The following is a 9,584-nucleotide window of genomic DNA, read 5'->3' as shown; positions in this document are numbered from 1 at the left end:
TCGTGGGACGTTGACGCCGGAGCTAATGAGCACCTGGCGTAGTTCTGACACGGTCCATTTCTCCGCAGCTGGGGCGGGGGAGAGGGCTGAGGCGTAGGAGGACGCTGGAGAAGGTGGCTGACGCCTTGAAGGCGAAGGTGATGGCGTGCCTCGGTGCCTGGAGGTATGCGCGACGGTGACGCGGGAGGGCCGGCGGCCCCGAGTTGCAGCCGCGGGCTCAATTATGGTGTCCTGCGGAGCGCTGGTGTGCTGGACAGCGACTGAAGACGTCGGAGGACCCGTGGTGTCAAACTCATTGTCATCTGGAAACAGTTCGATATCCGACATGATGCTAAAGACAGGAGATAATGGAGGTAAGGCTGCTTTGATTATTTATAGAGGTTCTCTCTTGTGCTGATTGGATAGATGGTGTAATTACTGATGATGAACTGGCCGTGTTAATTATCTGCGCGCGCTCCTCCCGAAACTTGTTAATAAAACATCACTTCTTATAATATAATGAAACACACATACACACACACACACAGAGGGAGAGAGACAGACATGCTGTCACTCTTCTCAGAGACTTGTAATGGTACATCACTGCCATTTGGTGTCCATATGTACATAGTGTGACTTTGAAAAGAGAAGGAGAGAAACAACCTCAAACACAATCGCAATATGTTTGCCACAAAAAGAAAAGATAATTTGCCTGAAAGCAGCCCTCCTCCCCCTCCATCTCTTCCTCTTCTTTCTCCTTACAGATTGTAAGGAAAGTCTGTTTCCATGGCAACAAGGAGAATTAAGGGCAGAGAAGTGCAATCCTAAAATGTCAAGTTGGAGTATTACTTGAGTGCTTTAACTTTCAGGATGATATCACTGGACTTACCTAAACCATGGGATAAAACATTTTTCAGTCATTTGAATTTTGCATAGAATTTTAAAAATAATGCATTAAGATTGCCCTGAGGAGACTCTGTGCCGCCTCCAAAATCTGTGTAGTGATGCAATGCCACATTAAAAGCTGTACTAAATTATTTATATATCTCACTCACCTCAGAGGCAGTTGAGATCATCATTTGATCATTTATAATTTTTCATTCACTGTTTCATGCAGGCCCGGATTGGCTAATCGGGAGCATCGGGAGAATTCCTGGTGGGCCGGTCTGTTTTTTGGCCGTGAGGGCCGGTCTTGTCATGCCACTGTTGAAATATGGATGCCCGTATTTAAGGTATCAAAGCGTCCCGTATGAAAGCTACCGCAATTTGTCCCGTATTCGCAGGCACGCCATATGACCACCGGACCATATGAATAACACATTCTCAATTGATAATTAATCATTCTTTGTGCGCAAATTGTTTTATTTGTGAATGTAGCCGCTCAAGAAAGGCTTTAAGTCCAAGCGGAATCCTCTGCCGGCTGCTCCCGCTTCACAGCAAACGGGACTCGCGCTAACGTCAATTCCCGTCACTGTCTGCATTTTGATTTTGGCAAATCAGTTTGGGCGAATGCAACTTATTGATCATGAGCCCAACATCCAGCAAAGCAGGAAAACATTCAATCTACCTGAGGAAAGATGTCTTTCACTATTGTAAGTTTTTGCTGTTAAATAGAGAGAGAGAAATACATTTAAAAAAAAATTAGCTTCTAGTGCATTCTTAAACTTGAAGTACAAATCCAAGCACCAGAAGTAGGCTGCACTCTCTTAAGTTTTCTTTAATTGAAAAATATGCATTTTCATTCATTCATAGGCTATAGCCATATGGTTGCAATAATATTTTAGTTAAAAAAATGTAAGTGTCATTGTTTAAAAAAAATGCTTTATTGACTGACGTTTCATAGACCTTCAGTTGTAATTCTTTCAAATTTCATGCAATTGTATGTAATTTCACAGTATTTTCCCCTCCTAAATTAGTAGGCCTACACTACTTGTGCAGTCACAATTCTTTAATGGTACTATTTACTCAGGCCGATGACTTTTTTTTTGTATGACATTAAAATTATTATTTTATTTTAGAATAAATGTGCATAAATAGGTTAAGCAAAACAAATGTGATTATTTTTGACAACTTTTGAACTGCAGGCAGACATACATTATGGTACAGTACAAATAATTTGAGCGTCCCTTATTCTGTCCCTTATTTTCTTGAGACACTGCAGGCGAATAGGGTAAAAAAAATAACTACTAATTATTAAATTAATTAAACATCATATTTAGAAATGTTTTTACAGAGGGAATTTTGGGTATCTCTTTTTGTCACTCCATAATTGAACAGCCAGAAAACAATATATTTTCAAAATTTTGGGGGGAAAATGTTGTATATAATCAAGCAAATTATATATGAAAAAATCCCTGTGTAAAAACCTTCAGAATATAGACAGGAATAAAGATGTAAAGTTTGGTGTGTGTAAGTGCTACTGAAGCAGAGATTTATGGCTCAGTGTAGGACAAAAAACAAATTTTGAGAAAACGGCCTTTAAAGATATGTTTTGTAATTGAACTCTATTGACACAAATAGATAAAGTGCTATAAAATAAACACTTAACAGTGTCTTTTGGATGTTTTCTTTCCACTAGTCTGAAAAAACACTTTATGAAAAGCCAAAAAGCCCAAAATCTCAAAATTGACAGTTGCATGAAAAAACAATGCTTTTGCCTGCAGTATCTCCCCGTAAGAATCACAATTGTCCCTTATTTTCCATTTGCGGCACCTTGCTAAGAAAAAAAAAAAAAAAAACTCAGTTGTTGGAGATATGCGAGCAAAAAATTATAGATAAAAAATGGATAAAGCGCAAAAACAGCGCTGAAAAAAAAAAAAAAAAAGACTTCGCTCGCATTTCGGGGCAGTTGACAGAATTGTTGCATCATCACAAAAATGTATTATTTTCACGTCTTTTTCAGCCATTCGGTACTCGCGCTTTCCAGAGGCGCGTGTGCTCACAGTCACATCCAAAGCGCGTACTGCGAGTACCAAATTGAGAAAGTACTGTCGGTTTTGTCTTAAGTTAATGTAAACAGTTGCAAAATAAAGCGCATGGGTATCAGTATTGGATCCGTGAAATAGGTCTTGTGACAGCAGCCTAATAAAGCTGTGCCGTCTTTTATTAATGTTAATCAAACAACAAAAGACAGAGAAAATCCCTTACTGCTCTTGACTAAATAATGTTTTGTTGAATAACTTTTAATGTTAATTTACAGTTTATTAGATTTCTGTAGCCTATTTTAAACACGTTCATAATTTAGAAAATGTCGTTAATACTTGCATCATTAATGATTTATTTTATCCACCCACCTGCGAATAATCAGAATGCATTTTTTTATTACCCGACCAACCCGATCCGTGGATAAAACCGCCATCCACGTGTAACGGGTACTTAAGCCCGTCTTGATAGGGGTTAAATATCTTGTGGCTCTGGATGAATGGTGACAAAGGATCTTTGTCCTTGCCTCCAAATTCAATACGCTCCGTACTATTCTGTTTAATATATTTGGGCTAAAATGAGGAGGGCTCCAGGCTTTATATTGTCACGGGCCTAACCTGGAGTTTACAGCACATATGAGAAAGCCCTACACCATCAAATATCTACCCAACCTCACAATGTCCTGCAGCATAGAAGGGAACGCCCCTACCCCAGAACCAACAATCGCCTAAAGTCAAATTACCAGCAGTAACAAGAAGACGAATATTCACAAAGTAAATTGACTGGTTCAGAATCAACTATTTAATTTCTGGAAATCAAAAATTAAAAGAAAGTTTTAGTCATCTTAACCTGAAATCTTGAAAATCAGTCAGAGAAAATCAACACTGAATAAACAAATATAACTGAGAAAATAATGACAAATGTATCCCTTGGGCCCTTTTAAGTAAACAGTGTATACACAATTAGGGCTAATTCAGCTTTTTTTCCCAGTTTGGAATAAACACTCCCTTAAAGAGAACATTTCAACATTTCAGAAAACAAACAAACAACCAACAACAAAAAAATCTCTTTAACCCAATTACATGGTGTATTTCACCCTATTCAAATTAACATTCCTGCATTTCCTAAATAACAATTTTCAAAACTCGCAGGCTGCTGAATTAGGCTGTGGAGGCTGTATTTTCAATTCTCTTAAATCCAACGCAGTCCACTTGTAAAACAGTTCAAATGTGTAACAAGTGTCGCAATGCAATCTCTCCCGATCGTTAAAACTTTTGGTTTCTGATGGAGGAAGGAAACATCTTACTTGAGTCGAATCCTGCAATGTTATTCGATGGCAGGGTAAACTTATGTGTTCCCTGAAAGGCGCTGATGTGGAGGGTTTTCCCCGGTAAATCCAGCCTGATGGCTCAGCACACTCACGCTCTCCGAGCAGTCTCATTTTTCTTCCCGCGACTCACTCCGAATCCCGGGAAAAGTCAATTAAATGAAAACACGCAAGTCATACAAGTTGTTGTAACTCCAGTCTTCACATTTGCTCAACAGCAACATTCAGTTGCTCGTTAGTATCACTGTTACAGTTAACAGCTGTTCGGTCATGCACAACTCACATCCGTCATCGCTTCTTCTGACTTTTTTTCCTCTCACCCACCTAAAATGTTGGGACCCGCCCCTTTTCTTTGGTTACACACGCATCACTAGTCCACGGTGAAAGTTGATGTATTCCCTCAGTGACCAGCACAGATAAGCTCTAGGCATGACGAAGTGGATATCGTCCTGTTTTGGAAGACCAAACAAAGTAGTTTTGCTTCCACAACGAAGCACACAGTGTCTTCAAGACATGGCTGCAGCGTCAACAATACTACAGCGAGAATAAAAGTTATGCCTTCTTTCTTTGCGTGAACATTTGGGCGGCGTTATGCAAATCTTCCCACATAGTGAGGTAGATATGTGGGGGGCGTGTTTGAACGAGCCGTTTTAGGTAGGCGTGGCTGACTCTGAACTTTTATAAAGATTATCTCTTTGGATTTGAGACTTTAGTCTTTGCAACTTTATAGACCTTCTTAATGCACCAAGAGCTTGCAACACTCCAAAGAGAAAGGAAAAATTGAAATCGCATCATATGACCCCTTTAATTATTTTAAGAGCTCAGTCGTAAACTAAAGTGGGCCGGTCTAAGGCATGCAACTCCAGGGCTGAAAATGAGTCCCACTCCAGCCCTGGTTTCATGTGTCTATTCGGCATCTCCTACAAATTGGTTTCCCATTACTGCATTGTTAATAAATAACAATTTGGTCCCTCGATATCTCTTTGCCACCGTGAAATCTTCGCAGTCTCTCCAAGTGTATAAATACGGCCGGGAAGTAAGAAAACACACATTCAAATGGTATTCTCAAATACTTCAATTTATTCCCAGAAATACAGATCTTATATAGGCATGTCGAGGGGAGTTTTTACCCTCTTAACCAATGAGGATAGGGGGACATACCCATACAGGATGTTTTTCCCAAGAACATGTGTTTTGTATAAAATTGCCACATATACAGAAAAACATATCCCTATAAGGAATAGACTTCCTGGCGATGGAGGCTGAACCCCCCTTATAAATCAGCACAAACTCCTTTACCTTGAATATTGAGTAAGAGACATTCAAACACCATACAAGAGAGAGAGAGAACAGATAGAGGAGGGGTGATTCAGAGAAGGAGAGAGAAAGAGTGAGAAAGGAGGGGTAAGGCATTCTCAAAACAGAGAGTGTTTTCTAACATGCATAGTATTCAGGCACAAATCACCCGCTTCGAATGTTATCAGTCGATTGAATGGGCATTATCAGTGGTTATCAGCTCGTAGATATGGGCCAGAAGGGGCCTGCTGCGCCTACTGGTAGGCTGAGAAGGCTGTTGTCATCCATCCACATGGTTGATCACTGCACGCATGTATGAAAGTGAAGTTACCACTGGAGTACCAGCAGGGGCGATCGTTTTCCCAATGCCAACAACTGCACACGGACCACAGAAGACCAGCGATATAGTGCATTAAAAGATGGATTTTAGATGACTTCAAGACACATATACAGGTACCCTCTCGTAAAATAGTCCACACATTTACCATATTTTTACCATAGTAATGCAGGGTTGCCAACTTTTAAGTTCAGCTTGGAGTGAGATTTTTTTTGGGGGGGGGGGGTCAATATCAATTCATATGTATTTACTGTACTTAAAAGGGGATAAAAATCTTTTGTTCAATGCAGTTGAATGCCATTTTAAACTTGGGGTTAAATTCAATATTTGCTTTCATTCATTATGTATACTTATATAAGTATCATTAAAAAAAAAGGATGGAAGTATTAACTTTTTAAATTTCACATTTAAAAATCTAGTGTTTAATCATGTCTAAATATTTCTTCAAATGAAAAACTTAAAAATAAGTATGCAGGTATGACCTGCAATATTCTAGATACAATTTAGTAAAGAGCCATACAGGTACCTATAGTGGGTTTTTTTCTGACCACGGGCTGGTCTCCGCTTCGTCCACGGTGAAAGCCGATCCGGCGATACATAACGCAAAGTTGTTTTAACAAAGTAGTTTCGCTTTCACAACGAAACACACAGCACCTTTACGACATGGCGGCGGCAACAGCAATATTACAGTGAGAATAAAAGTTATGCCTTCTTTCTTTGCATGAACATTTGGGCGGTTTGGGGTTATGCAAATCTTCCCACATAGTGACGTAGATATGTGGGGGCGTGTTTGAGCGAGCTGTTTTAGGTAGGCATGGCTGACTTAACTTTTATAAAGAATATCTCTTTGGATTTGAGACTTTAGTCTTTGTAACTTTACACATCTTCTTTATGCACCAAGAGCTTGTAACACTCCAAAGCGAAAGGAAAAATTGAAATTGCATCATATGACCCCTTTAAAGAAGCCTCTCCCTCTCTCTCTCTCTCTCAGCTTTTCCTTTACTATTTTTCCAAACTGTAATCCGTAATTCATTTACACATAGTAGTCTCTCTTTCTGTGGTTCATCATGGCATATTTTCAGAAAGCTGCTAAAATTAACAGGGAACTTGAACTCAAAGCTCCCAATGCTGATCTTGAAGAATCTGCCAAGGAGGCTGAACAAGTCCTTCAAAGGTTCAACCCTTTACAGGTTTTGTTGAACACATTTAGTTATAACTGATTTGCTTTAATGAACGCATCCTTATATTATGTGTTGATAATATCTTTCCTTATAGTCCTTCCTCTCAAATATTTTGGTCACAGATAATTTATAACACACTGTCTCAATATGTATATATTTCTCTTTGTTTCAGCTGAAATGGAAGACCAAAGGAAGGCCTGTCATGGGATTTGAATTTGGCCATACTGTGCGTTTACAGAGAAGACCAAAAGCTGCAAAGGCAAACACTTCCAACGGTACGTCTGTGTTGGTCTGAGCACCTTGACTGAACTGTACTGCAGTTACATTTGCACCGCATTTAATGTCTCTTTGACTTTGGTTTACATAGCCCATCAGGAAGAACACTCAACAAAGTGTCATGTAGAATTAGTAATAATTCATACAGTTTACCAAGTCAGCAAATTCATATGATATTGTACAAGCGTAAAATTCTACGACTTTTACTCCTGCTGTCATTAGCCATTGCTTCAACTCTCATGCAGATTGTGCCCATTGTAAGTAGTCAGAGTGTTTGTATCATAAAGTTTATATTAAGTCCATTGTATTCTTTATTAACCTTAATAAATTGGAACCATCTCTTCTCGTTCTAACAGTACATGATATCTGTCCACACATATCATAGTCTGCCTTTCTTTCCGTGTTGATTTTTATTGAACACATCTGTCTAAGAAGCTAGAGTCTGGAAATGACAAGTTTACCTTGTCATGTGATAAATCAGATCTTCAATTAATTTGGCCAAATCAGATCACTTAAAGGTGTTTACACCAAGAACAAGAAATATAATGGTAAATATTTTAGCCTCCACATCAACAGACAATAATGGTCCGTTTACTGTTATACACGCTGCAGTTACAGAATGTTGTTGTCTGCTGTTTGTTGTTGTCAACGTTTTTATTGTTCAACAGCTGGAAAAATCTGTTCTGAAAGAGATTCCAATGATATTGTTCCTCTGTGTCCTTAAATGTTAAATAGCTGCAGTGTGGACTCATTCTTGGTGTGAAGAGGCCTTTAAACTGCTTACAACAATACCGACAGCATGTAATCATATTTAAAATAATTCATATTAATATAGCATGCTATTGAAGAATACAGCTTTTTCTAATGCTGCTTTCCTTTCATTCTGTTAAACTTACACACAAAATGGTTCCTTTCTCTGCCTATTTCTCTTCATCTTATTCCTTTACTCTGTCACTCACTTACACATTTTTTTGTACTCTGTTGTAAGGTAGAAACTGAGAGTTTGCATGCTGGCCTTTTCTCAGACTCTGAATCTGATGTATACAGATGAACTCAGGAGCCTGCGAGAGTTGCCAGGGAACTTGAGCTTGAAGTTTACTATTATAACGGCTTAATTTATGATTAAACAACAGTAATAATTAAACATGGGGTCAATAGATATTTTCTTGTTTTACAGCTGAAGACCAAAAACGCAAAGAAAATCAGTCACAGCAAGCCGGTCAAACCAGTCCTTATGAATAAAGAATGAACATGGCCTTCTTGTGCCCAAACAGAAAGACAGAGAGCTGAAAATTTGCACATTTCCATTGATATGTCTGTATTCAAGCAATGCAGTAATGTGTGGTACAGCATTGATGTTGACCTCTCAAAAGCAGCAGTTATAGTTACTTCAAGTCAGCAGTTATCATTTTTCACATATACATCTGTTTATAGCTCCTAGCAAATCAGCTGTGCATCTTCTCTGGAATTTGGGCAGGAAATTACTGAATATGTTGAGTACTGACACCTGCACCTGTATTCGCCAACACTGTTTCTCTAGAGTTAATATTGACTTATTGTTTTGTCTGTTTCTTTGAAGGAGGATGTAGCCAGTTGATGAAGATATCAATTCAATGGCCACCAAGTGCAGCACTGCTGCCTGAACCCATCAGTTATCTGCTGTGAAGACTGCATTCGCAAACAGCTCTACTGAGACAGCTCAGATGTTATGGCCCATAAAAGCAAACTTCTCAACTTCTCAACTTCTCAACTGCAAGATAGTTGTGGAGGGATTCTTTTGGCCCATACCTCCAACAACCTCCCAGCTAGAACCAATGGTAAGTCAAGTGCAACAATTATAAATAAAAATACTGTATTGTTTATTGATTTACCACACCCTAAATACATGTTTTGTCCCTCCAGGACATCTACACCAGGTGATGTGTGAGGAGGACCGTCAGAGACTCCAGCCACCCGAGCTATGGATTGCTCTCACCGTTACCATCAGGCAGATGTTATCGCAGAACCTTTACAGAGCCAAGACAAGTTCTTTCCACAGGCAATCAGATTGAATTGGACTTGTACCAGTAACACCACACACACCCCACCAGCCTCATATGCACTGCACTCTATCACTTACACTTACTGGACTCTGACTCACTATTATTCTGCACCCTGACATTCTGTTTGCACTAATTCATACCGTGCTGCACTGCAAAGGTATATGTGTACTGTGATTAATGTGTTTATTATTGTTTTCATTTCACACTCTCTGTATAGTATAATA

General features: G+C 39.2%; 1 long non-coding RNA gene across 2 annotated transcripts; it reads left to right on the top strand.

Annotated features, from left to right (window-relative positions):
• Window positions 1-5,919: 5,919 nt before the first annotated feature.
• LOC107549722 (uncharacterized) lies at window positions 5,920-8,599 on the top strand. 2 transcript variants are annotated; one of them, XR_001604592.1, is made up of 4 exons: window positions 5,920-5,977; window positions 6,944-7,035; window positions 7,215-7,317; window positions 8,496-8,599. It is a non-coding gene; the product is annotated as an uncharacterized lncRNA (long non-coding RNA). The 2 variants fall into 2 exon arrangements; XR_001604591.1 differs by having other exon boundaries at window positions 6,944-7,051.
• The last annotated feature ends 985 nt before the right edge of the window (window positions 8,600-9,584 follow it).

This window comes from Sinocyclocheilus grahami, unplaced genomic scaffold (genome assembly GCF_001515645.1).
Source record: "Sinocyclocheilus grahami isolate Dianchi unplaced genomic scaffold, SAMN03320097.WGS_v1.1 scaffold379.1, whole genome shotgun sequence".
Classification (NCBI taxonomy): Eukaryota; Metazoa; Chordata; class Actinopteri; order Cypriniformes; family Cyprinidae; genus Sinocyclocheilus; species Sinocyclocheilus grahami.
The sequence above is the reverse complement of the archived record's forward strand: the minus strand, read 5'-3'. Positions and strand labels throughout refer to the sequence as shown.